The sequence below is a fragment of the Brienomyrus brachyistius genome, chromosome 2 (assembly GCF_023856365.1).
Source record: "Brienomyrus brachyistius isolate T26 chromosome 2, BBRACH_0.4, whole genome shotgun sequence".
NCBI classification, from domain to species: domain Eukaryota; kingdom Metazoa; phylum Chordata; class Actinopteri; order Osteoglossiformes; family Mormyridae; genus Brienomyrus; species Brienomyrus brachyistius.
Genome location: NC_064534.1, coordinates 27,331,999 through 27,348,657, shown reverse-complemented (window position 1 = coordinate 27,348,657; position 16,659 = coordinate 27,331,999). Strand labels below are relative to the sequence as shown.

Here is a 16,659-nt window from a genome sequence, read left to right as displayed (position 1 = left end):
TGGACGGCTGGTGCTTGAGCCTGAATGGATAATGAAATGCTCCACGTCATTTATCCCATCCCTTTGCGTTACAGGGAGCCACCGCAGACGGAATTCGGGACGGCGTGTTGGCTGGGAGATCGCATCTCTCCGTGGGGTGTACCGAAGGAGATGGGGCAGAGGAGCCGACAAAAGGAACAGCGGGTGTTGGGGGAGCAGAGAGCAACCCCACATGGATAGAGTGATGTGCTCTATGAGCGAGTGGGGGGGGGGGGGGTGGGGGGGGTGGGGGGTGGGGGTGGGGGTGGGGGGTGGGGGGGGTGGGGGGTGGGGGTGGGGGTGGGGGGGGGGTGGGTTTGGAAGATGGAAGTGTGAAACACCTGCCATCCTGTTCTGACGGATGGGATCACAGGGTAATCACATCTGCTAGCAGCCAAAAAAACATTATGGCATGTGAAAGGTTATTCTTCAGTGATAAACCAGGCACTTCAAATCTGCCTATAGCTCCAGATGATAATCAATCCTTTCATTCCATCAGGTTTTGCTCATTGCCACCAAATTACAATTAGGTACAGTGATAAAATAAATATGAATACAATAAATATTAAGATTAAGAATGACTTTATTTGTCCCTGGGGGAAATTCTAGTGCATAGAGCAAATGTGGTGCACAGACAAAACATACATATAGTATGTACCCGAACCCGAGTCCCAGAGGTGTGAAGCAACGGTGCTAACCACTGCATCACCATCACCCCTCTGCTAAACCACACAAAATAAATACAAGCATACAAAAAAAGCTTCCAGTATGATTATCAAAAGAATATATTCTGTGTATGGAAATGCATTCACCCAACTGCAAAATCTTACAATCAGATAAACTGTGCAGGAATTAGGTTAAACCAATAGGACATTGGTAGAAATGTCAATAGTTGTTTCACCTTCATTTCTCTGAATATTTCAGCGGTACTTGTCACATAGAAAGTCCCGTCATTTTGTCAGCAAAAGGGATTCTGAGGCAAGGGATGCATCAGTAAATCAATTATCCAAAGAATGTCAGTTTTGTTAATTGACTGTTGCTGACAGGCTCCGAGAAGCAGTCTGCAGCTAATTATTTAACTCCAGTAAAATTGATAATTCAGACCACATTACAAATTAGAGCGACTAATTTGGATAATAATAAAAGCTTACTGCTACCTTCCTGTAATATATTGCATATATGCAAAAAACAATAAATATTACTTAAAACGGGATTTTGACTCAAAACAGCTTGTACAACTATAAATTTAACATTTTAATGGAAAATCACAGCAAAAGGAAGCACTACACTGAGGTTTCCTGTCCAGGCTGAATTTCCCAAAGCTTCTCTGCTGACAAAAGGAAGATTGTATCCATGATAAGATTAAATCAGAATACAATCCTAACTAAAGTAAACCAGGATAACCCAGATTCATTTTATATTACATGGACATAATGATCACATTATTTTCCATCCATGCCTCTTATCCAGCGATGGTGAATCTGGGGTCAGTCCTAAGAAGAGCAGGACAGGATATCATTACATCACAGCACATTATCATCACCCTAATTATCTTTATTCCAAACACCAGAAACCATGACAACATGGATGGCTCAGTTGAGATAGTTGAGAAGAAACAAATAGCAGATAATTTTTCACTATTTAGTAAAATACTTCTGTGAATCTCCACATGTACATGCTAATCTATGAGTTATTCCTTGCTGTGTTACACATACATGTAGTTAGTGTGACTCCATGACATTGGCCCTTTAAAAAGAGTCAGTACATCGACAATTCTTTACCTGCTAACCCACTAGCGGCTTGCAGCCTGTCTTCCTCAGTCCATTCCCTTATTCTGTTTCTTGACAAACGCTTCCATAAAATTCATCTCAACGCAATATTCAGATGGTCTTGGTATTTTTCCTTTTTTGGAATTTGAATAGATGGAAACACTTCACCTGATGGGGCACAAATATATAGTAATAACTCTAATAATAAGTTACTTCTGTAGTATAAATCATAAACAAAATATAGGTACTGCTTGAGAAAAGTTCATCACGGTGAACAAACATGAGATCAGTATTTCACTTATTATTCATGATTTGTTCCTTCAGTAGTTCCTTAGTAGTTCCTTCAGTAATTCACAAAGGTTTACAGAATAGTAACAGATATAGTAACAAGTATAGTACCTGCTTGAGATAAAACATGCATCATGATTCATTAATGATGAATTAACATGAGATCAGTATGTAACTAACACTTAGTTTCTGGTTAATTAATACAATACATGAGTAATATCATTATACTATATTTGTGTCCCGTCAAGTAGTTACCGAATCGAGTTTACCTTAGGCATTGTTCCTTATCCACTACACACCATTTGTTTTGGCCTTTCTTATGCAGTGCTTTTTGATGCAGTCTGCTTTCTTTACCCTTTATTTTGTGCACATTTGATCCCCCCCCCCATCATTTGCTCTAGACAATCATGTTGTGGCTTCAACACCCCTCTGGCAAATTTTGCTGAATGAAGCCACATTTAGTATCCATTATAAAAGCCATCTCGGGCCCTGTTCCCTGTGCCTTATACCCAATCTGTCACAGTCGATTAGATGTCCCCATTTGAACACTTTCAGATGCCATAATCCACCCTGACACTACGTACATCAGTGAAACAAAAAAGGTAGCTAAGAATTACAACTGCAAGTCAATGGATTTTCTACAATGTGACAATATGAGCCAGTCTGCAATATTTCTCTTCTGGGAAGAACTGGGGGCGCCAAGCATGAATGTAAGCTTATGTTCAGAGCTTGTTGCTTAGACAACCTGCAGAACCGAACACGCGCGACCTTGACAGGTACAATCAGATTATATCTACGGCTGATAGCTAAACACTCACTCCCAGAAGCCTCACTCGCACTTTTGGGAGGTACTGATAGCCACCGGACTGTCTTAATAAGCATCTGCTGGTACTAGAGAAACACAACTGCTGAGGGCCAAACATCCATCTTGTACAAGCGCAATAGTGTTATTACTTGTTATCCAGTCAGGAGATATAATGCAGTTAACTACTAGAGCTCACAGATAAGCCAGCTTTATAGTCAGGACTGGGAAAGGGCTTTGTTTACCTCCGGCAAAACAGCGCGAGAGATGGAGCACCTGACTCATGCATACATCTTCAGCAGTGCGGGTCCCATTCATCTCAGATCCGGATGTGGGTCATTAAAAGTACCGGGAGAGGTTTATTTGAGGGACAAATGTAGCTTTGTCATCTTGAGCGGGTTTGATAGTTAGGTCTGACTTGCACAGCTGCATGGTCCCGATACTGGGGCTGGGGGAAGGAGAGAAATGAGGTAAACTGACCTCAAGTCCTGCTGGATGAGACAGCAGACCCAGTTTTCTAAGCCATGGTATACACCTGCTGCTGTAACCTGAAACTTCAGAAGTCGCTCACCTTGAATGGCTTCATGTAGGTTATTTTAATTATCTATCAATCCATTCCAAAATTCCTATCTTGAGCAGGGTTATAGGAAGGGGACTGTAGACTCTGCCAAGTAACACACCTTGGATGTCCAGTCCATAGTAGTGCACAGCTACATAATAGTATACATATATGAATCTCAATATGCATACTTGACTGTACTTATGTTCTTGTGTACCCATTTTACGTCATCTTCCACTGCTGAAGACCAGTTCCAATACTATGAACACAGGTATGGAAGATGGCAAAATCTTCAGATGTTGATCTTGCTCCATCCCAAGTATCGAGGATATATCAGTTGCATTCTCACCGAGCAAGACCAATCCCATGATTCATTGCACCACAAGTATGGTCTTTGCGTTCTTGGTATTGAGGTTCACGGCAGCACAACATGGGGAGAACAAAACTCCACATATACAGAGCAGAGGTGGAAATCAGACTCCCAACCGTGTAGGTGTGAGGTAACAGTACTATCCACTGAGAATTTACCCTGTTTGACCTGTCACCTGTTTCTTCAAAGCTGTGGTCTTCTTATAAGCCATATTCCTTTGTATATATGCGTCGTACAACCCGGAAACAGAACCTAAACAGGGCCTGCATCAAAAGAGTATAATGTCAAGCTTATTTGTCCTTAAGTTATACTGATCGATTTTTGACCTTTGATTGTCCACTGGAAAATGTCTATAGATAATGATTTACCAATTTATGCAGGACATTACATGTGTGTAGCAGTGGAAGAGCCAATAAATTACCCTAAACAACAGGAATGTCATCTAACAACTGTGCTTATGATATGAACCTCAGATTTGTCTAAAAAACCTGTTGCCTGCAGGTTTAACTGCAATAGATCTGTAACACATCTATAAATGAAACGATTCATTTACAGCTCTTTCACATCAACAACACATAAGAATTCCACGGGCCAGGTCATGCCATTTTGTGTCACAATTCTGGATATTTTCCTAATTATAAATTAGGTAATGCTGCAGATTGTTGGATAAAGTCCCAGGATTCTCTCTGCTGTGCCCTTGAGCCAAGTAGAGTGATTTCTCCTGAAAAACGTCCAGGTCTACACGGGGGTGAAAGTGTAATCTGTTTTTGATAAGCATGTTGGCTAAGCAACAAAATAATGCATTTATATTGCCAGAGGATTTAATGCATTTCTATAACAATGCCCTGCTCATATGGTTTTCCCCTGGGCAACTAACACAGTGTGCAGTGACAGAATTATAAGTACGTTTTGAAAATGTAAGCCTTGAATTAGATCCAAAACAGTAACAAACCTGAAGGAAATAGAGGAGAAGGGGTCCAAGGTCAGCTGACTGTCCAGTCCCTACTAAGCATGCTAGCCTCATGCAACTATGGCTTATATAGAAGTAGGTGAATGTGAGTGGCCAACAAGAGGACTGCTGTGCCCAATCTTCTGCTAGGTCAGGTAGTTATTTACAGTGAGGGTCAGCCAGTGCTAACACTGCCTCCTCATTACGGCCCAGCGCTGGCCATGAAGGGGAACTCGGCTGTCGTTTTGAGACGCCTGGAGAATTTAGAGGTGGGGATGAGTAACTAGAGAATGTTTGTATGCAAGAGGCAATGTGACAAGACATGTATACTGTACATATAAGGAGTTTCAGGGAGCAGCTTGGACAGCTGCATCAGCGACCGTAACTAGGATAAGCTACAGTAAATACTGGGATTTTGCTGAAGGGACTAACTTGTATTTTAGGGACTGAGAAATTGCCTTGAAGGCTTGATGTAATTGGTAAATAGCCATGGCAAGAAAAAGTGCATGCACTGTAAGTGTAAATAATAAATTCAGATTAAACATGGCGGTTAGACTTGCAGACTCACACATGTTTTCTGGTGGTAAGGAACACTGTTCGTTTGGACTTGCTGTTCATTCAGACTGTTCAGTTAGACTTGTTTGCTGTTACCCTTGCTGCAGGTGTAGGGAGTTTGCATGTGTTTCCCTGAAGATATGAGAATTGTCCATATATTTGGGCCCCATGATGGACTGGTTTCTCGAGTGTTTCACTGCCTTGTGCCCTCTGCTGCCTGGGAAAAGGATCCAGACTTCAATAGATATTTAGTGATTCAGAAGCCTATTGAAGTCCATCTTCAACTTGTTAAGAATCCAATTATTGTACGTGTAAAAAGGACACTGTTGTACGCATCTGCAGAAGATGCTATTGTAAGAAATCACTTTAGTTTTACAATATGTGTGAGTTTTGGGAAACGTTATGAGTAATACAGAAAGAAACGCAGCAGACGATAATAACAAAATCCTGTGTGATGACCAAAAAAACGCCAGTAATGTATTTTTAAAATAAATTGAAAGCAATGTAGCTGTTATTTTCTTCTATTAAAAGTGGATTTAGTTCTGTCCTTTCCCTACCTTCCATATGTTTTTTGCTGGTATTTTTATTAAGCACGTTTTGAGGCTGGCCCACTTTTTCCAATAACAAAACCATTTTTATTGCTGTCGAACAATATTGATCTTATGTGAGCATGATGAAATGGTCACCTACAATACAAAAAGGCCACGGCTGATAGAGGTTAGCTAACCCTTGGAAATTTATTCCTTTGGTCAAAGGTCACATAGAAGACAGTTATTGTGTTTGTGATGCTTTCAAGTTTGGTCATTGTAGCTTTCCCTGACCTGCTCGTGAAGACCAACAGCACCAATGCACTGCGAGATCGCAGGGGACAATAATATAATTGTCCTTTAAGACATGAAAAAGAACAGTCCTTTAAAAGAAGAGCAATGACATTTTCTGAGCCTGAAATCCTGTTCCACTATCAAGGTATATTGATTTCTCTCAGTTCCATCAAAATATTTGTCTGCTGCAAGAGGAAGATCTATCTAGCTCATTTTGAGAATGACTTTTTTTACTTTAAGTTTGGTTCTGTTCTTTGGTTTTCTCTGTTCTGTGTCTGTTTTCCATTCAGTGCAATGCAGGCTGTGTGTATAATATATATATAAGAGCTTATAAATAGCTTATAAAGCCAAATCCGAATGACATAACGCATTACATTAATAATATGGTAATAGGGGAGTGATGAAGCAGGCTGACAAGCTTTGGGTTTGCAGTAAGGGAGACTATTACCGTCACATATAAAGAATGGCCAAGGTGAGAATATCATTATATGTGCATTATGTTGCTGGACATGCCTCAGTTGGCTTGTGCTGATTTATAGCAGTGAAGAGAATAATCTTCTGACATCCATTCACTGCTCAGATCTCCCGCTGTGTCTTTGATTTCTGAGTAGAGAATCTTGCAGAAAGACGTTTTCCTGATGACCTGGAGCTGGTCTGCTACCTGTATGCTGAGGGACTCTCGGGGGCGGGGGGGTATATAACATAAGCCAGACCCTAGAGCATGCAACTCCTTCTAGAGTTCTCTGCATCTGTACTGGGTCCTTTGGCAAATTTAATATTTGGCTTGACTGCAGGCTTGAGTCCAAAAACTCAATTTTTAGGGCGTAGTTCCTCTTAGCTTGTAAAATGGTTTCATAACAAATCTTTCCACCCCCCCCCCCCCCCCCCCAAAACAATAGGGTGCATCCGAGTCATTTCTGGAGGACGTGTATCAACTTTCTGCCCGGCTTCTTTGGACACTTCAGTTGTTTTCCCCAGTGGGTTTGGAGGCAATGAATTTTAGTTGACAAGTCAGCCAGGATGTGGGTGGTAATTATGCAGAAAATGACAGTTCAGCTCAGTTCTGTTGCAAATGAAACGTACTCTAGGGATGAAAATATAAATGATGCTCTAAAGTAGCATAAAAAATAAAAACAAGTAAGCAAAAACAATATTCTCCTTAATGCCCCACACGCATATATGTATATGTATATATGTATACTAAGCCCAATTTCATATTTTGCAGTATAAATACATTTATTCTCATATATTTCATTTTGCTTAAACAAAAGGCTGATATAAAAGTCAATCTTATTCTTATTCCAAAGGTGATTACTTAAGGAGTTAAATGGCCATTATGCTGTTGTACTGGCTTATTTACCGCACTTGATAATCCCTTAACCGCTCTCCTAACCAGCAGCTATTACCAGTGTATGAAAGCTGGATTCCCAGTGCCTGGGTGCCAGAGCCTGAATCTAGGGGCCGTCGTACTTCCGCGCCTCATTTCACACGCTCCCATCAGCTAGCGCCTGGCTGCTACTCAACTTCCTCTCTTTCAAGGCACAGCTTTTAGGGAATTTCCAGTCTCAAAAGGCTTTTTTGCACAAATATGTGTTTGCTGTCATTTGGATGCTGCTGTCCTTTAGGTATTAACTGTCACACCTGCCTAGAGTCAGAGCTGCCTGCTGTGGCCCCCAAACAAGGCACTCCCTGACTGCGTACTAAACACATACAGCAGCTCGTTTCATCATTAGGAGCCATAAGCATGTTGTTCTCAGACCTTTGTGAGGTATTACATTTGTGCTCAGAAAGACCTTAGTCATGTTTTTTTTTGTGCTTGGAATCTTGCATGTCTGCCCTGTTTCCTGACCCTATACTGTCCTTTGAAGTGACTGTTATGTGCATTATATTTCAGTACTGGCAAAATTAGGTACTGTATGCACTTGAATATCTGGACTCATTCATTACAATATCCATCCACCCATCCATCTATCTATCCATCCATCCATCCATTTTTCATAAGCACTTTACCCACTTCAGTGTCAGCATGTGTTGGGAGCCAATCCCATGAATCACAGGGCCTGAGGCAGAAGATGGGTTATTAGATAATGGCATTTCTTAATCTTTTAATTCAGAAGAATCAGCTTCTACTCTTTTTCCGCAACTCTGATTATTATTATTATTTTCTTTTGAGCTGTTTTCTGCTACTTTCTGTGTTTTACTTTGGTTTTCTAACTATAACTGGTGACGTCTTTAAAGAACAGTTGGCAAAAGACCCTGTTGCGGTGGAAACTGTAGTTAGCGAGAGTCTACGGCTGTATATTCACACACACACACACACACACACACACACACACACATACAGTATATATATATGTAACCGTATGTGAAACTACAGTTTGTACTCTTAGTGTTGCTTTGTTCCATACTGGCCGCATGGTGCAGATCCAGACAGAGAGAGAGCTGTTACTGTGATTACTGTGTTCATTTATCCACCTGAGCAGTTTCTTATAGAGCCCACAGCCTTAAACGATGCACAAAAATGATGATTAAGTCGAACCAGCATAACATTCGGAGGTGCAAAAGCGGAGGACTTCCTGATACAAGTTATTCAGTGTGGAGGTAAAAGATGACATCATCGATAACTCTTGGAGAAGCATTTGCAGAGCTCAGGACTGGGATGGCTTGCTGTGCTGTGATTGTGCCTGACATCCCTGTGATCATGAGGGAAACACGGCACCCAGAAAATGTGATGCTACTTTGCAGTCATTCCCCACCTGCCAGGCAGTTGGATCCCTAATAAAAGCAAAGCAAGCTGTTTGAATTAGGCCAATACATCTGTTGCTCGTTTTAAAGGATATAAAAGACAGCTGCTGCAGATTTGAAATGGACATAAAATAAATTGCATGTTGGCACAATGATTTGCGTGGCTGTTTGCTTCTGTTTTCTGCAGTGTTCTTTCCCTTACCTTTTTGTATTCATTCCTTATTATCTCCATATTATTTTTTCATCCATCCTTTTTGCCTTTTCCGTATTTTCCCATGTCTTTGGTGTAACTCTGTTTGTGAAATCTTTCAGTACTCTGGCATGATCTGCGGTAGTTTTCTTGGCATGTTCTGCAGCCCATGTTATTTGTGAGTCCCAAAAGCTGAGAACATGGAGGTTCATGTTATACACTAACACCCCTTCGGCCTGCACGAGATGAACAATCACTGCAAAGCCAGATATCAGACAAGGATGCATCCGCTAGGTACCATGATTCCCTCCCAACTGAGAAAGTCAGGTCTGCTTTACTGCTTGCATTACACAGAAGCAATGTGCCCAGATGAACCACATTAAATGGTTAAACAGTGACACACAAATGATTTGAAACCATCAGAAAACGCAGCATAACTCTTACTTTAAATGTGCACACACTGAAAAAAAAACAAACCAAATATCTTAGCACTGTGCAAAATAACTATAACGTATGTGTGTGCATCTATGTACATGTGTGCTACTTTTGTATGAGCTTTGATGTCCATCTTATACCCATTTTCTTATATATAACAGACAGTAAAATGTTGCACATTAAGTGTGTTTTATCATTTTTGTGCTGATCAAAGCATATCAAACTTGTACCCATCCAACCATTTTCCAAACTGCTTATCCTACTGGGTCGCGGGGGATCCGGAGCCTATCCCGGAAGCAATGGGCACGAGGCAGGGAATAACCCAGGATGGGGGGCCAGCCCATCGCAGGGCTCACTCACACACCATTCACTCACGCATGCATTCCTATGGGCAATTTAGCTAACTTGAACCATACTTTTTAATGTATATTTCACCACCCAACATTGAGGGTTCAAATTCCATCACTGTTCTGCATGGTCTCCTTATTGCACAGGGATAAACATCTGGAAAATTTGTATGTTTTAGTTATTTACTTTAGTTATTTAATGTCTCTAAATGATATGCTTAGTCGTGAAAATAAAAGTACCCAGACCAAATAATACATTAAAATTATGCGCTGTACCACATAAACTTAAAAATATGTAAACATGTAACAACATGTAAACTTTCATTTTGAGGATGATCCGGGTAAAGTCCAGGATTGTGAATACCTGTATTTGCTTTCATTCTTATTGTTAGTCCTATTGAATTACCATGCATTATTGTTTCAAGTTACAATGTAGTGAAATGTAAATTAGGATTTTTTTTCTTGTTTTTATTGACTCATTAAATTTGAGAAACAACTGAAATACAGAAGCTGATAGTTCCAAACAAGTAACCAGTGGAGGCAAACAGGAGGTAACGCTGGTGTCGTGGCTTCCATGCACCCTACCTCCCACACCAGACACACATACACACAAGCATGCACACACATGCTGAATCAATGACATACAAAAACACTTGAAATTAACATCACCTTAACTTTCAGAAAAATATTTACAGACTTTAATTGAAAGACTAGAGCTATTTTTGTGCCACCCTGCCCACCTGACCCTCCTGCTTCCTCCCTAGTGTGCTCCCAATGAGCCTGCCCTTATGTTACTCACTCCAGCTGCCTCTCATTTGCTCCATTGTCAGGATTGGAAAAAAGTGGTTCCCAGTCCTGTGTTCCCCAGTCCTGTCATTGATTTTGTAACCTTGTGTTGCCTATGCTTAGTCTTTTTCCCATTTTATCCCCTGAGAATGTGTTTGCTTCTAGCTGTTGTTCTTTTGAGTTTAATAAAACCTTGTTTGCTTTATAGCCTCACCTCTTCCGATGTCCTTTGTTCAGGCATCACAACAATTTTAATGAGACTTAGTCCATGTTTGTATTTTTGTATTGTCACCGTTAATGAGTGAAATCGGCTTCAGTTCTTTTGTGCGGGAATGAGGCACCAGACTTTTTTCAGGCTTCCTTACCTTAGAGACACACACTATCCTAGGAAACTGGAACGAACGGCTGCCTTCAGCCGACGGGAGCCGACCAAATGGATCCACCCCAAAACAACAGCTGCTGATTCTGCACTCTTCTGACTGGGTAGGACTCACTCAAAACATATCCTGATGATTTTTTATACCAGTAAAGCCATGCTCACACTAAGAAGTGCATTAAAAGTTTATTGAGTTAGAGTTAATTAAATGTGGTTTTCTGTGTGTGTGTGTGTTCATCTCACCATAACATAAATCTCCCTGCTCATTTGTTACCTTTTTATTTTGTAACAGTCTTTATTGGCTATTATTGCTTAGAAAGTAAGTGGGCTGAAGAATGTATTTTGAGCTGCCTACTAAGAAAAATGTGCCGTCCCGCAGTGACTTGGGCTAGAAAAGGCGTGAAGGTAACACTCGAGAACTCGCACTAATGGGCTTGACAGTGAAGAATCCTTGCTGCTTAAATGTATTATCCTTCAGCGGCTGCATGGCACTGGTTGAGTTTGTAAATATGGCCACAGCAGCATTAATCCGATGACAGTGCTGTCTGTTAATGACAGTGATTCACGTTCCCAGCTGTGCGGAGCTGGCATGCTGTCCATGAAAACACTGTCAAAGAAAATAGGTCTTTTTCGTAACTTTTAACATTTCCTTATCAGAAAATATTGATTCTTGGCAGTCTTGCTCTAAAAATTAATAAGTAAATTGTATTATTTACAAGTGCCCATTGTTGCTCTGCTAAGGAATACTGGCACGTATGCCAAATGCAATTTTCTATAAAGTTTTTGGGGGCATATAGGCATTTCGGGGTGATGTTCAGATGTGTTGTCTGTCTGTGTGTATGTGTATGTTTGTAAAAATGTATATGTGTGTGTCTGTGTGTATATATACATGTTTCTTAGTACCATTGAGGCCAAGAAAAAGGTTGACTGGTCATAAATGCCCACATACCCCTGAACACACGTACTAAGTATCTATGGGTTATTTACAAACAGGAATAAAGGCTTGTGCTTGAACAAGATATATAGCCAGGGGTGCACATAACTGGTAGGCAGGTATGCATTCACTATATATATATATATATATACACAGTAGCACATGCAATTAAAAGGGGTCAGTCCGTGCCAAATCAACCAATGTCCAGAAATGTTCCATGGGCATCATTCCTGATTTTGATGAAAACTTGGTATTTTGATCCTTATAGAGAACACTGAAAATTCCCCAAGTTTTATTGAAAAATTCTGATGCAGTCCAAAGTTATGGCCCTTGCAAATTTGGGTGCCACGCCCATTTTTTGCACTCGCGAATCAGGCATGTCATTTGTAAGGGTTTTCAGGAGACCATATCTTCGCTTCTAAGCATGCTAGAGAGCTGAAAATTGCTCTCCTGGTATACTTTTCCCTGCTCTTTCAGATGCACAAAAGTACACACCAAGGGAAGCTCTCTCTCTATGGTCAATGTCTGGTTTTTATAACCGAAACAGATCGTCTGCCCTTCTTGTTGGTACCGTTCCAGTTGGCGTAACATACACCTATTGTTTTGAGAATTCTGGCGTTAGTCCCCACTCTCTTCCTTTTCTCTTTTCTTGTTATGTTACAATTCCACAGCATCAGCTTAATGTCACCCTGACCCTATCCGTGTGCCTTCGGCTTTCCGAAATTTACTGGCAGTACGAGCCACAGTTCCTGTGACAGGTCAGTGCACAGTACAGTTGAAAGAAGCATATCTGAACTATAAATGCTGAAAATATAACTATCTCAGACAGAGATACCACAAGGCTATAGCAAGTCCGAACTTATCCAAGGAAAATAAATGGCTGAAAACACTGCTGCTAAAAACACAGATGAATTACAACATTACATCAATTTACATAACCTCACCATTGCCGAATAATTGGTTAAAAACTGACTCAAATCCAAACAATTTCACACTGGTCCACTCCTTACCAAACACAACTCCAGTGAGATTTGAATCATTATTTCTTATGGCCAATGAAAACTGAACAATATGATTAAACCATTAACTCTTTATCCTTGTGTGGCGTTACTGAGGGAGGAAGTAGCGAGGGAATACGGAAATGGACAACCCGACTACGCCACTCTGGGAATTTCACCCAGAGAATTAGAATACCGGAGTTCAAAACCCACTCCAATATAAAAGGACACAGATTCGTGATCACCATAGGGGAGACGCGAAGACCATAAACACTCCCTTTATTAGGCTGCTGTTAATTTACACTCCAAATGAAAACAAAAAGAAACCAAACAGCAAATTACTAAACCAAAATCACAGCACAAATAATACAAATCAAATCATGTTTAAAACACTCCAATCACACGACAAAAGAGGAAACCCAAACCAGGCAGCTGTTATCGGGAGGGGAATGGGAGGCGTACAGTCAGACAACACTCTAAGGGGTCCCGCAGTACATGACGCCGGTACATCCACCCAAGGGGTGGGCTAAAAGAACGCAACGCGACCACGCAGCGCGGTATCGCCCGACACGGATCCTCACCGCCCAGCACTAAGCCTTCCCAACGACACCCCCCAATTTACATCCAATCAATAAAACACATTAATACTTAAAACCAATTAAAACATGAAACAAAACATAACATCCGGGCAAAACAGCAGCAATTGTAGTGACTTAGTATCCCGTTGATGGTCTGGCTCACGTCGGTCCGGGACACTCCAAGTCGCGATCCACTACAAATACAAACACAGTATTAGGTATGCCCCTACTACCCAAACGTTGGTAAAAGGAGACGAGACATACCTGGCAGATTACACGCGGTAAGAGTTGGAAAACCTTAAAAGCGGAAGCAACCGCAAGCTGCTAGATTTACCAAGCCCTTGCAACTGTAAGGAAGATACCAAAGCACATTACAACCACCCATACAGCAAGCAAACGACCCCATCCACTGATGCCCTACCTGCAGCGTTGGATATAGCCACAACTTCCGGAAAAGGAGATACTGGCGCACGGAGAGTCACGTCACCGCTTACAAATCAGTCACACACGCAACCAAAACCGGGTCCTATATACGCGCGCTGGCTGCAACAATTAAGCAATCAGGTTAATGAAATTACCGTGCCCCAACCAGATCGCACCCTCCAGCTCCACCTCATTACACTTGCAAACATTACACAATGTCAACTGCTATTGAGGGCATCTAGGCCCTGTGCTAAACTTTGTCACCCTGAGAAAATGGGAACAAACTGGAACATAGGCAGGAAAGGGAAGGTGGGCGCTGGACCGCCTCGTACTGCCAGTAAATTTCGGAAAGCCGAAGGCACACGGATAGGGTCAGGGTGACATTAAGCTGATGCTGCGGAATTGTAACATAACAAGATAAGAGAAAAGGAAGGGAGTGGGGACTAACGCCAGAATTCTCAAAACAATAGTTGTATGTTACGCCAACTTCAACGGTACCAACAAGAAGGGCAGATGCCCTGTTTGGGTTATAAAAACCAGACACTGACCATAGAGAGAGAGCTTCCCTTGGTGTGTACTTTTGTGCATCTGAGAGTGGCTCCCGGATCGATCTGTACAACAAATAAAGAGAGCTGACGTGCAACTATCCTTCGCCTCCAGAGAGCATCTTTTCCTCATCAACGGACTCGGTGGAGTCGAACTCCAACACTATGCAAAGCCAAATATTTATTCGCTAGATCATTACAGATCTTGTCCTCCCAAGCAGTATATCTATATTCTAAAAATATGTGTACAAATAAAGCTGATATGCTACTGTCTTGATTAAGTGTCACATCACCAAATCAACAATGTCTTTCACAAAGGAAAATGGGCTGCATGCTTTTTAAAAAGCCTTTTGCCTCTCAATTCAGCACAACCAACAGTAATGCTAATATACTGGCCTTGCAAATGTTTGATGAACTCATGTTGCAATTTTGGTCTCTCACATTCACTCCACTTTCTGTTGAGTGTTACTCACTGAGGTCTTTGAGTGAGCAGATCACAAGAACCCCATTCAGCACTTTGCTTTCTACAGGACACATCAAGCCTCATTAAGACCCTTACGCTCACATGTCCACACGAGTGGGATCGCAAACAGGAGGCAGCGCTGGTGCCTTGGCTTCCATATTTGCCAATGCATTGCAATGCTGATATATCACTGTCCATCGTGCCTCCTGCTATATTGGTTAACCCCTTCAGTGTGAACTTGACCTTCTGATTGATTTTGCCGTGGATAAATGCTAACAAATGTTACAACAACAAACAGAATAAGAATCGCAATTTAACTCAACATATTTTCAATATTGTTTGCATTTTAGAGCTATTATCATTAAAATGATAATGTCTGGGTCCTGGGTAACCATAATGACAGCTGCCGCACAGCAAAAGCTGTGTATTTGACATAAACTTGACCATTTTTATACTAAGGAATACCAACATTGCACCATAAAACAGGCAATATTAAACCCTCATTCAGGGATAGTTCATCTTTGTCAGGACCTGACGCACAGCCACGGACCAGTTAAAGCTAGAATCCAGTAAAGGGACTTCAGTGCTAGAATGACATTTATGGGTCTCTCCAAGGACACAAGATTTGTGCTTTATCCGTGTGGGCAAACTCAATTTGTAATGATTTTAGAACCAAAGGTGTAAAATAACAAGCAATTGGTCCATGTTTCACAGAACAATTTATTAACTGGTAGGCTATCATTTCAGAAAACACACACACACTCACACACACACACACACACACACTCACACACACACACACAATAATCTTCTGCCAGGGTTGATGGTGTGCAAAAATAAAGGGCTCATTTGATGACTATACTCATGCAGGAGAGCTGTCAGCAGATTTCAAAAATGAAATCTAAGGGTTCAAAAGTGCCTTGGGGCAGCTTTACAAAAAAGCTACTTCCTGTAGTTAGTCTGAGGTGCCTCCGGCCACCAGATGTGTCCCCCAGTGTTATCTATGCTAATTAATTACATACAATTACTCCCAAGCAGGTCTGCTATGAATCTCCAATAGCATTAGCATTTCTAAGGGCTCAAGGATGTTTTTCGCATTTTCACACGTTGACTCTTTGTCTGCAGGAGAAAAACACTGCTTTGCCTTCATTTGATCTCTTAATACACATGCTACTGCACTCAAGATATGAACAGGGCTCTTCACATTTTTGGGGCGCTGAAGACGGTGGTAAATTGTGAGAACATTTCTGTTCTTATATACACCTACACTTATATACATACACACACACACACGTATATGCTGCCATTCTACTACATTAAGGACATCTTTAGTCAGCAGCAGTGAAATGACATTTTATAACCCTTTAAGTGATCGAAGTCCACCAAATAAACACGGGCGAGAAGCCCAAAGCACTGTGTCGCCCTGAGATACCAATCATTCACAAGAGCTTGAACACCGGTCTGTCAAAGCTCGCTACCTGCACGCCTTATTCGGAAGCCATCTCTCCGGTCAATTTCGGTGATGACCACAGAACCAGCAATTCAACACGGCCAACTGGCTTCCTGGCAGACTAAGGGGTAAATGGCTAGTGAGACAGATACGAGCAAGCATATTTACTGTACCTGGTGTCTGCTGGTCTGATGGCCAGCGCTGTTTGCTTACGCCAAGATATGTTGGCACGGTGGAGTCGAGCTGTCTTTGCTGTTC

General features: G+C 41.5%; 1 protein-coding gene and 1 long non-coding RNA gene across 2 annotated transcripts in view; one reads left to right on the top strand and one right to left on the bottom strand.

The window, feature by feature from the left end:
• LOC125709871 (uncharacterized) overlaps positions 1-169 on the top strand; it is a 42,195-nt gene extending 42,026 nt beyond the window's left edge. Inside the window, exon 3 of the long non-coding RNA XR_007382857.1 lies at positions 75-169. This is a non-coding gene — a long non-coding RNA (uncharacterized LOC125709871). The remainder of the gene's footprint in view (positions 1-74) is intronic.
• Positions 1-16,659, bottom strand: part of riok2 (RIO kinase 2 (yeast)) — a 399,097-nt gene that overhangs the window by 82,528 nt on the left and 299,910 nt on the right. The gene's annotated exons all lie outside the window — the stretch shown is intronic.